General features: G+C 38.7%; 1 protein-coding gene across 8 annotated transcripts in view; it reads left to right on the top strand.

Annotated features, from left to right (window-relative positions):
• The first annotated feature begins 5,120 nt into the window (after positions 1 to 5,120).
• Tut4 (terminal uridylyl transferase 4) overlaps positions 5,121 to 22,561 on the top strand; it is a 136,874-nt gene continuing 119,433 nt past the window's right edge. For 7 of the 8 annotated variants that reach the window (XM_063235172.1, XM_063235176.1, XM_063235170.1 and 4 more), the window contains exon 1: positions 5,121 to 5,261. The gene's annotated coding sequence lies outside the window, so the exon portion shown is untranslated. Of the gene's footprint in view, positions 5,262 to 5,325; positions 5,457 to 22,561 lie in introns of those variants that run through there. The other variant, XM_063235169.1, reaches the window with a different exon arrangement.

Here is a 22,561-nt window from a genome sequence, read left to right as displayed (position 1 = left end):
AATAGGGGCAACTAGACCAGTATTTGTGGATACGTTGGAAAGACAGGCTTTAATAGATAAAGGAATACAATTAGAGATCAAGTCCAGGAGAGAGAAGGTTCAGAACCATTTAGGTAAATAGCAGGTTGCCCCCCACCCCCTATTTAAAACCAAGGATCTTGGTCAGACCCAAAAATGCACAGTGTAATCTGGGGAAGTGAAAGGGGAGGGAGAGTCTTAAAAAAGATGGCAGTGGGGTTGGGGATTTAGGTCAGCAGCGTAAGCGCCTGCCTTGCAAGCAGGCAGTCGTGAGTTTGATCCCTGGTACCGATAAAAACGAAAAAGAAAAAAAAATGGCAGAAGATATTGTTAATAGTGTATCAGGATTTAAAACCCACATTACTCGCACCACTCTGCTTGATAGATTTATTCTGTCCCAGTTTGTCTATTTGCATTAGATTTGAGGGCACAGACAGCTATCCCAAAAACATCAGGATATAGCACAGTAATCATCTTTAATTTCCTATTATCTTAATCTGGAGCCCTGTATGACTTATACTGTTTTATCATGACTGATCTTTGTTAAATCTGGTTCGACTGATTACTATTGACAGATTTTATTCAAAACTGATATGATAGTATCAAGTCTGAGAGTATAGGCAACTACACTGAAGATGACAAGACTGTAAAATGCACATTCTGGTTTGATAACTGCCTGTTTTTGAAGTTTTATACTATATACAAAGATGTGTTTTTATTAATACCGTTATGTACTGATGTATTCAATCATACTTTGTCTGATGATATAGCCAATTCTATTGAAGATAACGAGAGACAACACAGGAACTATGGTAGAATTCCTTGTACAATGGTCTTATGTGTCTTTCTTCTTTCATGTGTTTATAGGAATATGTTTTGTTTTGTCTTGCTTTGTTTCTCCCTCTAATATAGAAAGGATAGAAATACATGTTAAGCCTCATGCATGTGTAGAATCTATAAACAGTTTATGAGAACTGATCTTATGACATATGATGAAATGAACAGATACTTTGAAGAAAAAGAGACATTAAAATACTTTGAAGAAAAAGAGATATTAAGTACCCAGTGCTGACCATGGAGTGTCATAATGTGAAACCCAGCAATAGTATTATTCTTTGTTCTGAGTGATATTAGACTGCTTGGGTTTGTTCAATCTCAACATAATTAAAGATATGGATAAATGCATGTATGTTTAAGTGTATAGGATCAATAACCATATTTTAAAGTTTTTGTTGGATAGTTGAACAGAACTGGTTGCAGTCCTGGAGTGTCATAATGTGAAACCCAGCAATAGTATTATTCTTTGTTCTGAGTGATATTAGACTGCTTGGGTTTGTTCAATCTCAACATAATTAAAGATATGGATAAATGCATGTATGTTTAAGTGTATAGGATCAATAACCATATTTTAAAGTTTTTGTTGGATAGTTGAACAGAACTGGTTGCAGTCTCACCGTTTGAATCCCTACTTTATATGCTTCACTTTAGTATCTTCAATAACTATTTGTAAGATGACAATGTGTAGTCATCAACTAGTGATTTCTTATTGTTTTTTTCTTTGAACGTACGTATTATTTCTACCCATTTTCTGTTTTCTTTAGTCTTTAAAAATTAAAAAGGACAGGAAAAACAAACAACAATAATAACGGCTTTTTTTTTTTTTTGCCTTTTTTGACTTAGGGTTTCACTATGCAGGTTAGGCTGAACTTGAACTCACTTTAATGCTCAGGCTGGCCTCCAATTTGCATTGATCCTCATGCTTCAGCCTCCCAAGTGATGGGATTATAGCTTTGCACCATGCCTGGCTAAAAATAGACTTTCTAGTGCTTCAAGGAAGTATGTTAAAGGATGTGGTTGTATCTTAAAATTCCACCAATAGGAGGAAGGGATATAGCTCAGTGGCACAGCTTCTGCCTGGCAAGCACAAGGTCCTGAGTTTAATTCCTGATACCGAAAGAAAAAATAAATAAAATTCTGCAAATAGAATCCTCAGGCTAGATTAAGGAAAATGAAGGGGTAGCAAGGACATACATATGGTAGTCTGAGACTAAGGGCACGTCAGGTCCAAACTGGGGCAGAAAAGGAGGAACAACTTTAACAAAGGAATTCAAGTTTCACTAAATTTTTACTATGAAATGAACATTTGTACAGTTTAAGGGTATAAAAGAGAAAGAGAAATTGATCCTTTATGCTGTCTTCCAGCTAAGTACACACACCTTGCGAGCTTTGGTATTGGTTACACAAATTTTAAACTTTTAAGGTATCTTCAGTATTACAGATAATTTGAGGTGTCAGAAGGAATTTCTGGGTTTTATGTATCACAATTATGCTGGGTGCTGCGTGCTGGGAATACAAAAGGAAGACAGAGCTAGGGTCACATCATGAAGATGTATTCTTTTTGATAGGCTACGCTCTGTAATCTCTCTCCTTGAAGAAATTAAGAAAATTTTTCTCCAAGAAAAAATGGGGAAAAGTTGGGCTCAAAAATAACTTTAGCAGATCTGATCACATTCCTATGTTGACAAACATTCAGTAACTCTCCAGTAACAGTATAAAGCTTCTTTTTTTCAAATATCGTACAAGCTCTCTATGATCAATTGGCAGACATACTTCATTTGAGCCAACTACTCTTTCAGGTACCTTTCTTGTTTTTTACTTTACTTAGAAAGTTGCCTTTTCATTCATTATTATTTTTACTAGGTTCTTGCTGTGGTCTAGATTTTTCCCCCCAAAGGCCCATGAATTAGGAGCTCAGGGATTGAACAGATTATATTTAATGGAGTGTGTATGGGTAACTAGGGAGATTTAATATAAGAAGTGAGAGTAGAGTTTTTAGGAATAGGAAAGGTAGTAGAAGAATGTTTATCTGGAAAGGTCAGAAATCACTGGGGCTCTCTTCTGGCCTTACCTTTCTTCCTTTTTTTGGGTACAGACCTCTAGTTTACCAAGCAGGCACTGTGCTGTAGAGCTATATCCCTGGCCCAGCCCTAGCTTTCTTTTGTTTCTTCTGCACACTTAAAATTAAATTCTTCTGTACGTGTAAAATTAAATGCTGTTCTTCAAATCACAAACATGTTATTTGGCATGTAACAGGTGAGCCTTGAAGATTTAGCTTCTACTTCTCCATTGAAGCCTCACCCAAATGGAATTTATCACATTCTTTGCTGTATTTCCTAAGCCTTTGTTCATATGACCTGTTGCTTTTACTGTCACTCAGTGGAACCACCTTCCTTGCTTAATGGTACACTTCTTGAGACAGCAATCTTGTGATTTGTCTTTGTATCCCTAGGCACTTAACTCAATGCTTTGCTGGTACTAAGTAATTGGGACATGTTTATTCAACTGAACTTGCTACAAGGACACTGACATTACTAACTACAGTAGAGGGCTTGTTGGCAGTGTCTCAATGTCTGTACAGGCTTTAACTTCTATTTTTTCAGTACTGGGAGACTGAACCCAGGATCTTTTACTCTGAGATACATCCCCAGGCCTTTTTATTTTTACTATTATTTTTAAAACTTTTGAGTCAGGGATTTGAATCGTTAATTTGCACAGGCTGGGCTAAAACCTACCACCCTCATTATGCTTTCACTTTTGTTTCCATTTTAAAAATTTGCAGATGAGTAAACTCACAAGTTATTTTTGCCCAAAGTCATCCAGGTGATAAATACCTAAACCAGGCAGGGCTCTTTTTGACTTGAAATCCAGTGTTTCATCCACTATACCTGAGCCTTGCTTGTACTATCAAAGTAAACACACTTTTAGGCCCTAGTTTTGTCTGGCACCTATTTTAGGAGTTTAAGAGTAATGAAATATGTTAAGTCCCTAGCTCCAGTGCCTAGCCATTAGTGGGCAAATGGTCGTTTTCTTCAAGTTTACTACAAGTTCATACCTCTCAGGTGATTCAGATGGACATAAAGAGCTACTCAGTTCTGGGGCATAATAGGAAGTAGTTAAACTATGCAAATACCTCTTACAAGTTCCACTATCTTGTGACGATGATTTAACCTCTTCCCTTCACCCCCACTCCCGTTGTCATACCTTTTCCCTGCCTAGCCTGTGTCTAACTCAAGGACTGCAGTTATGTGATCTGTCCTGTGGATCAGAGATTGGTCAAACAGCTTCGAGGTTGAAGTCTTTTAAAAACAGCTAACGAAGACGTTAATTCCTCTCGGCTTCTGACTTTATATAAGTGGAAACTAACACATTAAAAGCGAATGGACGAGGGGGCCCCATGTAATGGCAGTGGATTTTGAAAGAGCCTTCAACTACGAAATGATTTATGATCTTTAAGATTTCTCCGCTGCGTTCACTAATTCCCGAATCGTCCGCCTTTTATGAGGAAAAGGGCTCCAGCCGCTGTGGGCGGGCGGCATCGGCGAATGGGTCGACCTCCAGGGCTTCCTCGGTCTAGCTCGGTGGGCTGCTCTGGCCACCCGAGCCTGGGCTTCCTCCCCCGGCGGAACGGCTCTGGCTCTGAGCTAGGCGCTGAGGCGGCTCTCCCGCCCCTCGCGCCTGGGGGGGGGGCCGCGAGGTGGCCCGTGGCCTCCTCAGGCTCGCAGACCTCCACGCGTCGCTCCCCCGCGCGCTGAGGAACCTTGCACCCCCTCTCCGTCGCTCCGCTTTCCCGCGATGCCCTGGGGACTGGGACCCCAGCTCTAGGCTGGAACCCGCCCTCTCCAGGAAAGCTCCCGGCGTCCTCCCGAGCGCACGCCGTCTCCCCTCAGCGTGGGTGTGAGTGCGCCGCCCTCCCACCGCGCCCCCACCCCATTGTTTCCCTGCGGCCACCCGCAGCCCCGGAGTGTAGCCCCTCCCCCAGGGTCCTTACCCCTCCCCCTCCTCGGTGCCCGGGGAACCCCAGAGCTAAGGGAGGACGCCTCTGAGTCCTCCTCACAGCACCCCTGCTCCTAAGTCTCCGGGCTGTCTCCTCCCCTCCAGGGCTTGGACCTCTTTCGGGGCTGCGTCCCGGTCCCTTCCCCCTCTGCGCGGCTCCCACTCGGCTTCGGCCCCCTCCCCTCAGCGGGTCCTCCTCTTTCTCTCTCCCTCCTCCTCCCCTCCCCATCCCTTCCCCCCCACAATGCAGTTCGCGGCGCGGCGGACATGGCGGTGGAGTCCTGAGCTCGTCGTGTCCCGGCCTCCAGTGGCGCCGACGGCGGCAGCAGCAGCAGCGGGAGGCGGAGGGGGAGCGGGAGCCACTGAGATGAGGAGACGCCGCGCGCGCCTGTAGCTCGCGGGCCTCGCAGGTACGGAGGCTCCGGCCGCCAGCCGCCCGGGAGCGAGGGGGTGTGCTCGGGCAGGCCGACGGCCCCCGCCTGCCTCCTCAGGTGCCGCGCCTCGCAGGTGTCGGCCCGGCCCGCGCGCGTTTCAGCTGCCCCCTCGGGGCCTGATGCGGCTTTCGGGGTCGGAAAGGGCTTCGGGTGCCCCGCGCGACGGCAGAGGTGAGGGAGGTAGGGACGCCGGCCTGGGCGGCCTGACCAGGGCTTGGGGCTCTTCTGGGGCCGAACTCCGCGGGGAACCTGGGGCCGGCGGCCCCTCGCCGCGCCGAGACCTGCTGTGGACCTGAGAGGCGGATTTCGAGTTGATGGGATTGCCGTGAGCATTCTGCTGGGTCCGGTGTGATTCCCCGTCATGTCTGCCTCTTCTTTGACCCCTGTTGAGGCATAAATGTGTATATATAGCACGTAAATACGCACGCACATGTAATAGATAATATTTTCTCTGAGCTCGCCCCAGCGGAGAGAAGGCCGAAGTGTCTGTGAATTTCGTTTTGTGTTCGCCGACCTTCTCTCTCCCCCGCCCCCCATCGAATAGTGGTGATGCGCGCTTTTGACGTGGGTAACTGTGAGGTTCGTATTTGTAAACAGTACTCCGGGAGTGTGTTGCACGCCTCCGCAAGAGATTTCAGATGCTTTTGGTATCGGGATTGTAAAAGAATGAAATGTTTACACCTAAAAGAAGCTCATCAATGGGATTTCTAGTCATACGTAATGTAATGAATTACTGTCATTTAACGACGTTGATTAATCTTGTACTTTGAGTAAGGTGTTCGTTTCGCTCTACCATGTTTCATTTGGATATTTATTTTATTATAAAAGTAGTTTTGTTCTTTTTTTGTCATATTATTGTCCAGAATTGCAGTTCCAATTGTATATTGTCGGTATGCTGATATTAGTAGTTAAGAGTGGCTCAGATATTTCCAAGACTGCCCCCCTCCAAGCCTTGTAGCGGCGAACAGTGAACAGAACATATCTTTGTTTTTAAAGTAATAAGAACTACTAGTTAACAAAATTGAGTAATCCCAATAGGATATAATTTAGAGGTGATGGTATTTCAAAGGGTAGGTTATGGTATGTTTTAAAAACAAGTTGACTTTATGTGTCTGTGATGAAATTTTCTTTATGTATGAGCCACAGAATTTATTGCACACAGCCTCCTAGTTCTTATTAGTCAGAACTTGTAAAATTATGAAGTATTGTCTCATTTAGAAAGTTGCACTTGATAAGACTCAACGTACTGGCGCCTAATGTGCTTATAATGCTTTTAGAAACGGATTAATAGTGGTTCTTAAAAGTCGTATGTTTTGGAGAACGATTTTTAGTCATTTTATGCGTTAAAAAGTTATATATAGACAAAAGAAAATTAAACATAAATTTTCCTGTCCGTTGCAGTTTTTCACTTGGGTAGTGTGAAACAAAAAACCTTCGTTGAAATAAATCTAAAGTGGAAGTGAAAGTTATTTAAAGTTTTGAGTCTAGCAATCCTCTAGACTGAGAAACTTAAGGTGGTTATTGTCCCGGACCAACTTGTTAGTAATACAAATAAATTAACAAAGTATCATCATGAACGTAAATTTAGTTCAGTTTTGTAAATTCTAAAATCACACCTAGACTTTGTTTTTTTGGTTTAAGTAAAACTGTACAGTGTTTACTTTTAATTTTAGAATTTAAAAATGAAAGTTAATTGCAGTTATAAATACCTTTAACACTAAACTGAAGAGAAGTGTTACTACTTCTCAAAGATCACTCAGAGTAATTACAGAACTTTTTTTGACTTCAAAGGTAACCTTGACATACATAATAAATATCGTTAATGATGTTGTGTTTTTTATAGAATGTCCAGTCAGGTTCCGTGGCTAGAAAAAGGTGTTTTATTTATTTTGAAAAGTTTCTGATTTTAGGGGCTGGGGATTTAGCTCAGCGGCATAAGTGCCTGCCTTGCAAGCAGGCAGTCGTGAGTTCGATCCCCGGTACCGATAAAAAGGAAACAGACCAAAAAAAAAAAAAAAAGATAAAAAAGAAAAGTTTCTGATTTTAGAGGAAGAAAATATCTAAGACACAGCCCCTATAGATATTGATGGCAGCAAATTTTATCATTTAAAAATAACCATTTTTAGGGCCTGGGGATTTAGCTCAGCGGTATAAGGGCCTGTCCAGCACTGTGAGGTCATGAATTTGATCCCTGGTACAAAAACAAAAACAAAAAGCACCTCGGGAATTTAGCTCAGTGGCATAAGCACCGTGACATGAGCGCCTGCTTGTAAGCTTGAGGTTGTGAGTTCGATCCCAGGTACCAAGAAAAAAGAAATAGAAACAAAAATCATTTCCTCCTGTAGAACTCAAAGAGAAATGCTGTCTTCTAAAATAAACTACAAATAGTGAATTCACAAAAGAATTTTATAAAATTGAATTCTAAAAGCAAAAAATAATTCTAGAAAGACAACAGGCAAGTGAAAAGAACATTATAATTCAGAGGAGGATATTTGTATGTTTAAAAATCTTTGCCTGTAATCACAGCATTCAGGAGGTTGAGCTGTGAGTTTGAGGCCAGCTTTAGCTACATTGGACTTACTCAAGGCCAGCTTGAATTATATAGTGAGACCCTGTTTAAAAAAAAAACAACAAAAAACAACAAAACAAAACTTCCAGGAATTTGTGGTGTTACACGATATTAAATTGTTTACATTCTAGAATCCTAAATAATTACATAATTTGGGAACTGTTAGATCATACAGTGCCTGCCTGCCAAGCACAAGTTCCTGAGTGTGGTTCCTGGTACCAGAAAACCGATCATAGTGTCTCCCGGTATTTCTTACAATCTTCCAAAGGGGAAATGTAAATAAAAGATTAAGAGTTCAGATTTTTCCCCTGGAGAGATTGATTTGTGTGGTGTATTATGTCACATTTTTCATTGGCTGTCCATATTTACCATGTGCATTAAAGGGGAGAGAGAAGGAAACTAATACTTATTAGAGTACTTCTTTTGTTCCAGTTACAGAACAAGACATGTTCATGGTTTCTTTTTCACTTGTCAGTGTGAAAACCCCAGGAAACCTGTTTATGGATAAGGAATTTGGGAGTCATAATAGTTCAAGAAATTTGCTTAAGATCATAGAATTAGAGTTCAAGAGTGCTCTATTTATATGGTATATTGCTTCTCAGATGTATCAAGTATTTTCTCAGTTTTGTAAAAGGGTAACCTGCCTGTAGTTATTTATTCTTTCATTGGCCATTCACTTCTTCAAATATTTGCATTTTTACTTTATAGTGGGTGCATTTTTTTTTGGCCTTTTTTTCAGACAGAGTCTTGCTAGGCCGTTCAGGCTGGCCTTGAGCTTGCTTTGTATCCCAGGCTGGTCTCAAACTTGCAGTGATCCTTCTGTCTCAGCCTCCCAAGTGCTGGGATTACAGCATGCACCACCACACCCAGTTTTGAATTTTTATCTTGTAAGAGATTATCATATGAGATGTTTGAGGTGTGGTTAGTTAGAACTGGTTTCTGACTGGATAGTTAAGCTTTCTTTTCCATACCACTTTCCTTTCCTTTTATTGTAGACTTTATAAAAAGATTTGTGATTCAAATCTTATTGTTGAAGAATTTTTAATTTCTTAGAGTCATTTGAAATTAAAATATCTGGGAGAATCACTTTGTTATGGTCTGTTGGAAAGATTTTTTTCACTCATTGGTTTGGGATTAGTCTACTTTTTTAGTTCAGCCCTAGGAAGCAGTGTTGCAAGCATGTACAATTTGAGGATTGGACATGTCTCACTTGTCACCTGAGTTGAATAGAGAGGAATTATTTTGGGCTTCATAAGATAGTTAACATATGTAAGTGGAAAAACTTTCTTTTTAAGAAACTTGTTTTTTTTTTTTTAATCGATACCGGAGATCGAACCCAGGACCGCCTGCTTGCAAGGCAGGTGCTTATGCCGCTGAGCTAAATCCCCAGCCCTGAGAAATGTTTTGTTAACACATAGGTTGTTAAAAAATATGTTGCAAGAACAGTATATATTACACAAAATAACTAAATAGGACTACATTTTGTTAATGTGTTAGCCATCACATTTTAAATGATTTAGTTATTAAAATTGATTAGTCACTAAGTGTTTCACTAAGTGCCAATCAAGTGTGTAGTATTGGTTTAGGCCAGTGATATTCAAACTGTTTGGGGACGTCTAGTAGGGAGTCTTGGAGACAAATTTGTTTTGATAATAATACTAACACTAAATTATTTTTATTTCCTCTTCTCTCATTTGTTTTGTTTTTGTTTTTTGAGACAGAGTCTTGCTATGTAGTTCAGGCTGAGCTTAAATTCACTTTGTAGCCAAAGCTATCCTTTAACTCACAGTGACCCTCTTGCCTCAGCCTCCCAAGTTCTAGGATTACAGGTGTGTGCCACAATGTCCCACTTTTCCTTTTCTCATTTGGAATGTAGCAGTGTGTACATGGCATGTGCAACTATTATAGCTTTGATGACTAATGGAATCTGTAATAGTGTATTTTTTTATTGTAAAACTTACTTTTTAAACCCAATTCAGTGAGTTTTAAGGTAGCCATAAGATCATGTAACCATCACTGCTGTTTAATTCTAGAATATTTTCATTATCTCAAAAAGAAATATGGTACCTGTTAACAATTACTCCTCATTTCCTCCTCTGTAAGGTCTTTGGCAAGCACTGAGCTACTTTCTGTCTTTAGAGATTTGCCTATTCTGGACATTTCATATAAGTGAAGTCTACAGTGTGTGGCTTTTTGCCTGTCTTTCACTAAGGTTAATGTTTTCAGGATTCAGCCAAACTGTATCATGTATTAGCACTTAATTCTTTTTTATGGGTAGTTGTAGATTTTATAGAGACACCATGTTTATTGATTTGTCATTTGATGGACATTTGGGTTTGCACTTTTGTGATTGCTATGATGAACAATGATGCAATGATGTATGTATGTATCTTGGGTATGTATGGTATGAAACTATATGATGTATGGTTTTTTTTCTCTTGGGTATATATACTCAGGAGTAGAATTCTTTAGTGTTTTGATCCCTTGTACAAAAACAAAAACAAAAAGCACCTCGGGAATTTAGCTTGTTTAACTTTATAAAGATCCACCAAACTTCCAAAGCTGCTAGATCATTGTTCATTTCTAATAACAACGTTTATTTATTTATTTATTCATTTATTTTTGGTATTGGGGGTCGAACTCATAACTTCATGCTTACCAGGCAAGTGCTAAATCCCTGGCCCCTACTAACAATGTTTGAGTGTTCCAGTTTCTCTACATCTTACTATCAGTTGATTACTTGTGCATCTTTTTATTTATGGCTGTTCAAGTAAGTGAAGTGGTACCTCATTTTGGTTTTGATTATTACTTCCTTAATTATTTAATGATTTTTAAGATCTCTTACTCTGCCTTTTGGCCAAATGTATATCTTCTTTGGGAAGAGATCTATTCAGATACTTTGTCCACTTAAAAAAATTGGGTTGTGTTTTCATTGTTGAGTTGGTTTTTTTGTTGTTCTTGATGGTTTTTTGAGGCAGTGGTATATAGCTCACACTAGGCTTGAACTCAGTATCTAGTCTCAGCCTTTCAAATGCTGGGATTACTGGTATATGTCAGCATTAGATATCCTTTCCCCCTCTTTTTTTAAAATTTTTTTATCTTTTTTTTTTTTTTTCAGCCCTAGGAACACAAGGCTTTGAATATGTTGGGCAAATGCTCTACCATTGAGTTTATATTCCTAACTGTTTTTAAAATTTTTATTTTAAGAAAAAATCTTGCTAAATTGCCAAACTTTTTTTTCCCTCAAATCCATTTTATCTTCTATAATTGAAACTATATCCCTTAAATAATTTCCCTTTTCCCTATTTCCTAGCAACCACCATTTTACTTTCTATCTGTGTGATTTTGATTATTTCATATAAGTGATATCAAATAGTATTTGCCTTTTTTCCTCCTGGTACCGAGCCACTCAGTCTTTTATTATTTTTTGTTTTGAGAGGTCTTGCTGAGTTGCCTTGGCTGGGCTCAAGTTGTAGATCCTCCTGGCTTGGCCTCCCAAAGTGCTGAGTTTATAGGTGTGTGCCTCTATACTTGAGTATATTTGTCCTTTTTGTAATTGACTTATTTAACATTATGTCCTTAGGTTTATTCTGTCAGCTTTCTTTTGCTGTGACAAATTATGTAATACAAACAATGTAAAGATTTATGTTGGTTCATCATTTCAGAGGTTAAGTCCATGGCTTGTTGGCTCCATTGCTTTTTAGGCCTGTGGCAAGGCAAAAACATCATGATGGAAGGATGAAGCTATTGAAGGCTGTTTCTCTCATGGTGACTAGAAAGCAGATAGGGCAAGTGAGCAGGAGAAGAAGGTACTGGAGAATCTGCAAAATGATCCACTTCTCTTAGCTAGATCCAAGTTCCTATTTTCATCACCTCCCAATAAGGCTATCAAGTTCTTCTGAGAAGTCGAACCTTTGCTATGTAGTCATTCTCCAAAACCCTATCAAAAGCTCATCAGCAACCAAGCCTTCAACACAGTGAATCTTTTGGCTCTCATCCAAAACATCAAAGCTCATTCATCTTGTGGCACATTGCAGAATTTCTTTATTTTTATTTTTATTTTATTTTATTTAGTACCAGGGATCAAACTCATGACCATGTGCTTGCAAAGCAAGCGCTTATGCTGCTGAGCTGAATCCCCAGCCCCCTTATTTTTTTATTTAAAAAACACTTTTAAAAAAATCTATTTTATTCAAAGATAAGAAAATGAAGAAGAAGATGAGGAGAGGAGGATGAGTAGGAAGAAGAAAATGAAAACTGCAACAAAATTTCAAAGCTTGTCAATCAGGGAATTTCCTTTTCAAAAGATGAATAATAGTCCATGACATGGATATACCACATCTTGTTTATCCATTTATCAGTTGATGGACACTTGTGTTGCTTCCATGTTTTAAGTATTGTGAATAGTGAAGTATTGTGATGAATAGTAGTTATAGATATGTGTTTGAGACACTGCTTTTGATCTTTTGGATATGAACTAGAAATGAAATTACTGGGTCATCTAGTGTGTTAACTTTCTCAGATAACAAATACCTGAAATACAGAGAAGAGTTTTATTTCAGCTCATAGTTTTGGAAAGTTCAGTACATGATGATTGGCACTGTTGCTTTTGGGCCTGTGATGTGGCATGATGTTGCAGAACTGCTTGTCTTAGGATCAGGATAAGAAAGAAAAAGAGACAGGGGAGGGGGTCTTATTGTCCCCTTCAGTGGTATCCCCCACTCCCATGACTGGAAGATCTCCCAGTAAGTTCCACCTCTTATTAGTTCCTACCACTTCCTAATTGTGCCATGTTGGGAACTAAGACATTAACACGTGGGACATTTGAGATCCACAGTGTAACATACAGTGTTTTTTTTGTGTGACATATTTAAGATTTAAACTGTAGCATACAGTTTTGTTTTTTGTTTTCACACAAGGTCTCACTGTGTAGTAGTGGCTGGCCTTGTACTTGCTTATGTAGCCCAGGCTGGCCTCCAATTCATGGCACTCTTCCTGCCTCAGCCTCCTGAGTGCTGGGATTACAAGTGTGCACAACCATGCCCTAGCATATAGTTTTTGAGGATGCACTGTACTGCTTTCCATAGTGATTGTATGATTTGTACATTTCCACCAACAATGCACAAATATGATGTAATATATATATTTTGATTTTGACTATACTTTCTGTTTCACAACTTCTCTCCAAGGAGGCCATAAAACTAGAATTTTTCCTTATCAAGATGAGCCATATAAACTCTGGTATTTCACCATTCTGTCTGGGAGCTGACTACAAAGAAATTCTCTGATCTACCCTTGTCATCATCCTTTGTCAAGTTGACAGACACGTTTCCTTAAACCATACTTAGTCTCTGGATACAATAGCAAGTTTATAATTATGCGTAGATGATACAGATATCTTGCTTATAAACAGAAGTGTACTAATTCCCTCCCAGAAACAGAAGACAGTTTTTCTTAGGATGATGCTAACCAATCTAACGTTTCATAACTCAAACATAATAATAAGAGTTTTTTTTTTTTTTTTTTCCTTTTGGGTACTGGGAATGGAACTCAGGACCTTGTGCTTGCCAGGGAGATGCTGTGCCATTGAACAATATCCCTAGCCAAGATGGTTTTTTTAAAAAAAATTCCCCCATACCCCTTTATTCTGGTAACCTTTATTATACTTTATGACTCTGAATATGCCTATTCCAACTATTTGACTTTTGTGTGTGTCTTGTTTCTTTCATTTGGCATAATACTTTCATGATTCATTCACATTGCAGCAAGAAATAACTTCAATTTTTTTTTTTTATATCAGTGATCAAACTCATGACCTTGCGCTTGCCAGGCAGACACTTGTGCCACTGAGCTAAATTTCTGGCCCTTCATTCCATTTTTACAGCTGAATAATATTCCATTGTATGGATATACCTACCATATTGTGTTTATTCACTCACCTTTCCGTGAATCTACAAGCTGTTTCCACTTTTTGGCTATTGTGACTAATGTTGCCATAAACATTGGTGTACATGTGGTAGTTATATTTTTTTAAAAAATTTTTGTCTTTTTTTTTTTTATCGGTACTGGGGATCAAACTCATGACCACATACTTGCAAGGCTTATGCCGCTGAGCTAAATCCCCTTGGTAGTTATTTTTAGTACCTTTGGTTTCAAAGGTTAAAATACTGATGGTTACTGAATTGTCACTAATGAGTATAAAGAAATATAAAGGCAAAGAATGGCAATAATATCCATCCTAGGTAATTGACTATATATGTATTTTAAAGAACTATTAAAAAAAAAACTATTCCTATATTTTAGTGTTACATAAATCCTGCAATCATATATGATAGTATTCGTGTCTTCTAATCCTTATAGCAGTCTTGCCAAATAAATATTTTACAAATGAAGAAAAGCTTTGGAGAGCTTAATTTTTGTACAGGATCCAATAACTAGAGGAAAAAATGACATTAAAACTCTCATAATATAGGACCTCCAAATAACACAAGGGAACTATAACTCCTAACCTGTTAGGTATCTGTACACCAAGTTCATGTTCTTTAAAATTGAAGAGTGAATTCTAGGAACAACTGAGGTTAAGACTATGAAGTAGTTATTGAGAGAAAGAAAAGCTAAAAGAGACAGAAGTGGTCCTGAGTGGGTGGCCCAACTTATGTTACAAAGAAAACAAAAGTACCTACTTAATGTGTGTGCATGTATGCACAAGTATAATTACAAAATAGAAAAAACAGTCCTCTTCTGTAATTGGTTACATGGTAGTTAAACTACCTTCTTGTACCTTTCATTGTGTATTCCCTTGGCTTTAAGCAAACACTTCAGCATGCCTTTCTGCTTTACCTAGTGGGTAAAGCATACCCATGCATTTATTCCTAAAGATTCTAGCCATTTGTCATTCTGCCTGATTTGATGTTGTAGTTTCCCATTGACTATCATAACAAGAAACGGTAATAGTAGGAGGCACCTGTGGGGATCTCTTGCTCTTGAAATAAATTCTTCCTTCCCTCTATTGTAGAATAGTTGTCCAATTTTCCCCTGGGAAGTCTGGATCAGTCTTCCCTGCCAGCAGCAACTCCTTTTTTAGCTTGTTCACTCAGAGGCATGAGGAGCTCAAAATGACCAGGGGAAGTCTTAGCTTCTAGTTCAATGGAATTGTTGTGCTTCCTGGTACACGCTGTCCTTCCTCTAGAAATAAGACTTCTAGGTCAGCAGAACATAAGGTTGTGGGATCAGGAAGCAAAAATTGTGCTAGTCAGTTACTTAGGGATGATGGTGAATAGTACCATTCCCACTTCCACCTCTTCATTATTGAATTTGTGAATCTTGGTTAGGGGAGAAATAATACCATATAGTGGATACTGATTCAAAGCATTATACAGCTTTCTGGAGACTCTTGCTCCAGCCCACCCTGCCAGGTATTGCGATGTAACTGGGGCTGTAAATGCATCATCAGAAGGTTATTCCTTCTATCAAACCAGCTGTTTCTGGATGGTGAGGAACTTGGAAAAACCAGTGAAGTCTGAGCATGAGCCCATTTTGTCACTTCTTTGGCCAGGAAATGTCTTCCCATGTCAGGAACAATGCTGTGTAGTATGCTGTGATGGTTGATAAGGTATTCTGTAAGTCTGTGATGGTACTGCAGTTCTGGCAGAAGCATTACATGCATGGAAAGTAAATTTACACCTGGAATAAGTGTATGCCAGTAAGGACAAAATGGTGCCTTTTCTAGGACGGAAGCAGTCTAGCATAATCAGTCTGCCACTGGTTAAGGCTGATCGCCCTGGGGAATGGTGCCATATTAGAGACTCACTGTTTGTCTCTGCTGCTAATGTATTGGACATTTAGCAGTGGCTGTAGTCAGATCAGTCTTCGTGAATGAAAAGTCCATGTGCACTATGCACAGCCTCCATCCATGCCACCATAGCCACTTTGTTCATGAGCTGTGTTATAGTTTAATTTTATCTGTCTATCTGTCTATTTAATTATAGGCAAAAATCTGGCACTATAATTCAGGTTAGCCTTGAATTCACTATGTAGTCCAGGCAATCCTACCTCAGTCTCCTGAGTATTGGAATTACAGGTGTGTGCCACCAAATTTTTCCTGTTTATATCTGTTTGGATGTTCCCCCCAAACCTCATGTGCTCATAGGTGAGGGCTTTGGGGAGGCAGTTAGATCATGGATTAGTCCACTGGTGAAGTTATAGCTAAAAATGTTGTTGGGAGGTAAAGCCTGATTGAAGGAGGTGGGGTATGGGGTGTGTGGTTTGGAAGGGTATACTTAGGAGGTTGTCTCCCTCCTCTGATCTCTCTTTGCTTCCTGCTTTTATACTTTTTTTTTTGGGGGGGGTGTCTTTTTGAGACAGGATCTCAATATGCAGTACAGGTTGGTCTTGAGCTCACTTTGTAGCCCAGGCTGGTCTTGAATTTGTAATGATCCTCTTGCTGCAGCCTCTCAAGTGCTGGGATTACAGGCATGTGCTACCCCTGGTTCCCGTATCTTACCTTGGAGCCAGTGGACATTAAACAAATCTCTACAAACTGTGAACCAAAATAAACTTTTTCTCTTTGTAGTTGTGGGTATGTCAGATATTTTGTTTCAGTGATGAGAAAGTAACTAAGATAAGCCTATTGGGCAATGATCAGGGATGCTTAACACAAGGATTGACTCCTATCCACAGAACAAGTCATTCTATCTACTTGATTATTAATCCATCTTCTGCCGATACCATCTTTGGGTGAGTATTAATATGGAACGCAATTATCCTTCACCCAAATGAAGAGGTCTGGCCACATACTTCTTCTCCACATATTTTTGTCATTAGTTTTCCAGTAGTGTTCTAAGTCCTTGACAATTTGGGCAAACCATTGGCTTCGGCCCATAAATCACTATATAGTTGCATATCTGGACAGGTTTTTTTTCTTCCATGTGCAGTAGCTAAAATTCTGTCTGTTTTAACCTACCCAAAAAATAAGGCCCCATGATGAAAAGTGGGGCAAGATGTCTTTTTTTTTATTTATTTAAAGAGAAAAACAAAACTAAACGAAGCAAGACAGTAAAAGGCTAGAAGCAACACAGAATTTCAAGAGAAAAAACATACAGTAAGAATTCACCAGTTAATAGATCACACATTGTCATCTTACAAACAGCTGTCCAGATTACAAAATTAAAGCATACAAAGTGGAGATTAATACAGTGAGATTACAGTCAGTTCTGTTCAGTGATCCAAGAAAAACTCAGCAATGTGGTTCTCTATCCTACACATTTAAATAAACTTACAGTTATATCCTTTAGATCACTTTCCTCCCTCTCTTTTTTACACTAACAATCAACATTTTAGTTTCCATTACTTCCACAGTTTTTTAAACTTTTTCTTTGAAGAGGAAAAGAAAAAAGATTTAAAAAAAGGCCAAAAAACAAAACAAGATGGACCAAAGAAAAACCCAATGTGACAAAGCAAAACAGAGTCAGTTAGATCAGGAGGATGGACATAGCATAAAATGGAAAAAAAAAGAGGGGGGGATTACTAGGTGATCAACAGTGGTTATCATTATGCCTCTTGTTATCCTAAAAAGAGTAGCCTATATAAGCTAGTATAAAAGAATTGAACAAAACCGTACATAAGACAAATAAAACCACATTGGAGAGCTTACAGGATTCCAAAGAAGATAATAGTCAAATAATAACGGGCATCATAGAATATCTGGTTGCCTTCCAAATGGTTGCCTATACCCTTAAGACATCTTTTTAAAAGAAGCGCTTTTATTTTAGCTGGCCCAGCGACACAGTGCAGATGGAATTTGCAAAGCTGTGCAACTGAGTCAGAATTTTGACTGATTTTTATAGTTTATTTATGATTAGCTCATTGATCATTAAGTACATAGTGATGAGAAACAGAAACAAGGTGGGCCTTTGTTCCCCTTTGCTTAAGGTCAGAGGCATTTTACAGTGGGTGGTTAGCCAGTTGGTCTGCCAATTCCAGGAACATTTGTCTCTTATAAAGGGAATAATGGTTGATACAGCATCATTTGTCTCTTACAAGGGGAACAAAGGTAGACATAGCACACAGGTTACTTGTGGGGAGGGGCGACACGTACAGAACAGCATAATGACGCAGTCAGTTAATCTATAACTTTGTGGTTGGGCTTGGTTACTAAGGTAACGAGCTCAGTACAGAATGACAATACTGCTAATAACTATCCTTTTAACTATTTTTGTTAATTACCTTTTAATCAATTATTTTAATTTTTCAGCATCTTAGTATAATATTCCCCACTGATTTTTGTCAGTGAATCAAATCATTGACTCATGGAGTTTTCAAGCAGTGGTATTTGTTTATAAACTTGTGTCCTTAAAACCATGAGTTTTATTGTTTGAACCTGATCTTTGACATAATTTACTAATTCGTTTATAATGTAAGGTCTAATAGTTAAACAAGTAAGATTAACAGAGGTGTGGTGGCTGCTGTGATTAACATTGTCAACTAGGGAGATAGAGAAAACTATCATTTATATCAATTCTGTTTAGCTTTTCTGGCTTGTTTTCATTCTTGTTTAAAGCTGGCCATACTTTGTCGGATAACCCCAGAATAATTGGCATACAAGCAACAATTTTTTTCTAATGCCAGACAGAGGTCTCTTTTTTTTTTTTAAGGAACAGGAGATCTAGACCCCACCGGTTTTGTAAAACTATCTTAGCCAGTGAACTTAAAGAATCATCTAATTTGGAGACAGAGTCACTAAGGGCTGCTAAATCTTTTTTTTTTTTTTTTTTTTTTGTCTTTTTCCTTTTTACTGGTCGAACTTTTACAAGGATCGAACTCACGACTGCCTGCTTGCAAGGCAGGTGCTTATGCCGCTGAGCTAAATCCCCAGCCCCCAGGGCTGCTAAATCTTGGTCAGTGAGTGTACTTAAGTGTCTATAATTTTGGTCTCTTACTATTAGGCTGGAAACTCTTAAACCTATTGGCTTTGTTATCTCAATTTTTAGTAATACCGGTAAGAGTACAGGATTTTTTTTACTTAGACTGGACTCCTTAAGACAAAGGTAGGGAACAAATGACTCTTATCATTATCTCTAGAGTACCAATACACTTGGGGAAAGATATGGACTAATGTGCAAAGCTCAGGGTACTGGGTGAACAGATGATGTATCGAATAAGGAGTTATACCAGAAGTACAGGCAAACCAGGCTCCATTGGGAGCAACAAGGTGCTGATTAGCGGGATAGGAAAAAGTATAAATCAAAGCTGGAGAGGTAAGATTACAGAGCGCAGCATAATGGGAAGTGTGCAAGGAATAGGAGGCAAAGTAAACACAGGTTCCTGGAGTACCCTGTATATTGTCCAGTGTGAGCAGGGGCCTAGCATCCCTCCAACAAGAGGTGTCGTCTGCACAGGAATTTAAAAGTTGATTTGCTATAAGCAATGTCCAGAGGCAAGAAGGAGTCTAGAGATGGCGCAGAAATGGCAGAGGGCAAAAAGGTCTCAGGAACAGAAAGTCTAGTGGAGGAGAACGGAAGATGGGGTCTCTAGAGTGAGAAAAAGGTAATGACCTCCTTTATTTTCCTGCCAAGGAGATATATATTCACAACCCCAATGTCTATAAAAATATTTTGTCTCTATGGGCTGTGAACACCTGTGATCAGAGGATGGCTGTTGCTTTTGGGGGCAAAGATATCAGCCAGCAAACTGTAATTTTTTTTGACTATGTAGGTTTCTGCAGGTCTCTATTAGCAACTAATCATGCAGCATGGCATGTGGACTGAACAATATTTTCTCTTGTCTAATTTATTTAATAGGGCACATAAATCTGTAATTAATTATCCCATGGAGAGTAGCATTGGCTACCAATAATTCACCAGTGAAATAGTAATTTTTAAATTCTAAATAGTGGGTTACAGGGTATCTCCTTGGGGTCTCCATAAGGATGAACACCTTAGAACAGGGTTATCAGATACATTTGGCAATTTTAAGCTTTAAAGAATCCTTGGAGAGAACAACAGTCCACTTATCTGTAGGTTGATCGCTGTTGGAGACTATAACTGGCTTGAAGTGGCAATGATGAATCAAGGCAAGCTTTTCAGTGACTTTGACAGCAGTCGGAGTGCTGAGGATCACGATGTAGAGTCTTTTCACCATGGTTTTAGAGACTCATGGTGTTGTCTCTTGATGAGGACTAGTGTCCTAGGTTTCACTGCAGGATGTTCGTCCTTGGGCTGCAGGCAGAGGTTGTTGTTTTCGGAATAACCGGTGAACGGAAGTCAGAGCTAGCTAAAGGGCCTGGAGGGACTTAACAAGATTTTTATGAGCCAGATCAGCTAGTTTTTTTTTTTTTTTAGAAATCTTAGGAATAAGAGGAGGAGATCTCCCATATAGAACTTCAAAAGGAGAAACAACTGCAACATTGGGGGTACATTGCGCATGCAAGAGGACAAAAGGAAGGAGACTTATCCAGTTCTTGCCAGTTTCTGATGCCATCTTAGTTATTACCATTTAAAAAAAAATTTATTTAAGGAGAAAAAGAAAAAAAAGGGTACAAGTTATACAGAATTTCAGAAAAAATAGACAGTAGGAAATCATTAGTTAATAGATTACATATTGTCATCTTAGAAATAGTTGTTCAAGTTACAAAATTAAAGCATATAAAGTGGACTTGCAGACAGTGAGACTGCAAACAGTTCTGCTCAATGATCCAACAAAACTCAGTAATTTGATTATGTATCTTATACACTTAAATATACATGCAGTTATATCCTTTAGAGCACTTTCTTTTCCTCTCTTTTGTATAGTGACAATTACACTTTTTGGGTTTTATTACTCCCACAGTTCTTATTACTTTTTTTTGAAGAGAGTAAAACCAAATGTGACAGAACAGAGTCAGTCAAATCAAAAAGATGGACATAATACATAATGTAAAAACGAAATACAAGGTGATCAACAATGGTTAGCATACTGCCTCTTGCTATCTTAAAAAGAATTGTGTATATCATCAGTTATAATAAAATTGAACAAAACAGTAAAGAATAAAACCAAAACATTGGAGACATTAGAGGGCTTCAAAAGAAGATAATAGTCAAACAGAACGGGCGTCATAATGACTGTCTTCACAGTTGTTGCCTATACTTTGGAACTTGGTACTATCAAGCAAAGCAGAATAGGGGAAAAGCAGTCAAAACTAGATGGTGAGAGCAATACAGGGTTTCAAATCAAGTTAATAGGAAATCAAAGTGGGTTACTATAGTATATCCTGCTATTTATTTATTTTTTCCTTAATTAAAAAGATTTAAAAAGTAATTAAAAAAAGATTGAGATAAAAGAGGGCATAACAGCAAAAAAGCGCAGGTCAAAACATAACCATTTAAGCAAAATAGTGTTTCACCACAAGATATCCTGACATAAAAGTAGTTACTGTAATGTCTCTTTGAAATCTTTGAGTATAACTTCATATACTATAGCACCAAATATATCAAGAAAATGTAAAACCATTCAAGAGAATGACAGTATTACAGGGTATTTAGAACCAATTCTCAGAAAATGAACAATGGTTTCTGTATAATCTCCTTGTCCATAAAAGTTTTGTTTATATTATCACAATAATAAAACCCAATAAGACACAACCTGTTAAGACTGATGGAGACAGAAGAATAAAAGCTTGATGAGACTTCAAAACAAGATGATACTAAATCAGCACTAGCTATTATGTCTTGTTTTCTCCAAAATAGCTGTTCCTACCATCCAACCTTCTCTGCCTCATTTCTGTTGAGCTCTTTTTCTGTCATTAGTTGTCAGTTTGTCGTCTTCATTTTGCTTTCTGCTCCATTCATTATGGCCTCTCTGCCACTGTTTCTGGAATCTTGGCATTTTTCTGTTTTAGAATATCCTGCAGTATTCTCTGTAGAGTTGAATTGGTGGTTGCAAATTCCCCCAGTTCCTCTTTATCCTGGAAGCACCTTGTTTCTCCATCAATTTCTAGGGACAGTTGTACGGGATATCAATCTTGGCTGGAGGCTATTATCTTTCAAAGCTTGAATTATTTCCCCCCACGCTCTTCGTGATTTGATGGTTTGTGCCGAGAAATCTGCTGTAAATCTGATTGGGTGTTCCCTTGTAAGTGATCTATTTCTTATCTCTGACGGCTTGTAATATTCTGTTTTTATATTGGATTTCTGGAATTTTGATTATTATATGCCTGGGTGTAGCTCTGTTTGGGTTGTAAATGGCTGGGGTCCCATATGCCTCATAATCTGAGTATCTTTACCTTTTGCTAAATTAGGGAAATTCTCCTGGATTATTTCTGTGAATAGCTTTTGTAGTTCATTTGTTTGTGTCCTTCTTTTACATTCTTAATTCTTAAGTTATAGCTCCTCTTATTATCTTCTAGCCTTTATTTTATTGCTGTTTGTTTTCTTATTTTTAAAAAGTTTTTCATTTCATGCTCCCACATTACAAATCTGTCCTCCAGTTCAGATAATCTATCCTTAGTTTCTTTCAAGCTGTTATGCTAGCTTTTGATAGAGTTTTTAGTTTCCTGGTAATCTCTTTGAACCTGCTTCATGTATTCTATGTTTTTCTCTGTTTTCTCCATCAAATAATTCTCCCCCTTTTTTTCTGTTCCATTCCATCATCTGTTTTTTCTTGGGCAGTGCTTAGCATTTCTCTAACTATTCTACTTATATCTTGCTTTATTTCGTTAAATACTTCACTTTTG

The sequence above is a fragment of the Cavia porcellus genome, unplaced genomic scaffold, assembly GCF_034190915.1.
Source record: "Cavia porcellus strain 051 isolate PalLab524CR breed Dunkin Hartley unplaced genomic scaffold, mCavPor4.1 scaffold_25, whole genome shotgun sequence".
Lineage (NCBI taxonomy): Eukaryota > Metazoa > Chordata > Mammalia > Rodentia > Caviidae > Cavia > Cavia porcellus.
Note: the sequence above shows the minus strand (reverse complement) of the source record. Positions and strands in the feature narration are given on the sequence as shown.